This window comes from Gopherus evgoodei, unplaced genomic scaffold (assembly GCF_007399415.2).
Source record: "Gopherus evgoodei ecotype Sinaloan lineage unplaced genomic scaffold, rGopEvg1_v1.p scaffold_41_arrow_ctg1, whole genome shotgun sequence".
Classification (NCBI taxonomy): Eukaryota; Metazoa; Chordata; order Testudines; family Testudinidae; genus Gopherus; species Gopherus evgoodei.
Window position 1 is genome coordinate 757,568 of NW_022060062.1, and position 1,588 is coordinate 759,155.

Below are 1,588 nucleotides of genomic sequence, written 5' to 3' on the forward strand. Positions count from 1 at the left end.
GCCCTGAATTTCAAAATCAAAATCTTGGAGAGCTAAACTCCAACGAAGAAGTTTCTTGTTGTTCCCTTTATCAGTATGAAGCCACTTTAGTGCAGCATGGTCAGTTTGTAGCTGAAACCGCCGTCCCCAAACATATGGGCGTAGCTTTTCCAGGGCATACACAATGGCATAGCATTCCTTTTCACTGACTGACCAGTGACTTTCCCTCTCAGACAGTTTCTTGCTGAGAAACACAACAGGATGGAAGTTGTGATCCGTTGCTTCCTGCATGAGAACAGTTCCAATACCACGCCCAGATGCATCCGTGGTTACTAGGAATGGCTTGTCAAAGTCCGGGGCCCTGAGCACAGGGTCAGACATTAGCGTCGCCTTATGTTGGGTAAAGGCCTTTTGACACTCATCAGTCCACTTAAGTGCATTTGGCTGGGTCTTTTTGGTCAGGTCGGTCAGTGGGGCAGCGATTTGGCTGCAGTGTGGTACAAATCGCCTGTACTACCCGGCCAAGCCTAAGAAGGATTGAACCTGTTTCTTTGACTTTGGGACAGGCCACTTTTGGATAGCATCCACCTTGGCCTGTAGGGGGTTTATGATTCCTCGACCCACCTGGTGTCCCAGGTAAGTTACTCTGTTTTGGCCTATTTGACACTTTTTGGTCTTAACAGTTAGTCCGGCCTGCCTGATGCGCTCAAAGACCTTTTCCAGGTGTAGTAGGTGTTCGGGCCAGGAGTCTGAAAATATGGCCACATCATCGAGGTAGACAACTGCATATTCTCCCAGTCCTGCTAGTAGACCATCTACCAGCCTCTGGAAGGTGGCGGGTGCATTTCGCAGCCCGAAAGGAAGGACATTAAATTCGTACACCTCTGCATGGCTGACGAATGCTGACTTTTCCTTGGCCGGTTCATCTAGCGGTACTTGCCAGTACCCCTTGGTTAAGTCTATTGTAGAGATGAACTGGGCATGTCCCAACTTCTCCAATAGCTCATCGGTGCGTGGCATTGGATAGTTGTCCGGACGAGTTACCACATTTAGCTTACGGTAGTCCACGCAAAAGCGTATTTCCCCATCTGGTTTGGGTACCAGAACCACTGGAGATGCCCATGCACTGGTAGATGAGCGGATTATACCCATCTGTAGCATGTTCTGGATCTCCCGTTCTATAGCAGCTTGGGCGTGAGGAGACAAACGGTAGGGTGGGGTTCTAATTGGGTGAGCATTACCTGCGTCAATGGAGTGGTATGCCCGTTCAGTCCGTCCTGGGGTGGCTGAGAACAATGGGGCGAAGGTAGTGCACAGCTCTTTGATTTGTCGCTGCTGCAGACGTTCCAGGGTGGTTGAGAGGTTCACCTCTTCCACGCCACCGTCTTTTTTCCCGCCATAGTAGACACCGTCAGGCCACTCAGCATCATCTCCATGAACTGTAAACTGACAAACCTGTAAGTCTCTGGAATAGAAAGGCTTGAGAGAATTAACATGGTACACTCTGGGCTTTAGTGAGGACTTGGGAAATGCTATGAGGTAGTTTACAGTTCCCAGGCACTCTTGGACCGTGAATGGCCCTTCCCATGATGCTTCCATCTTATGGGCC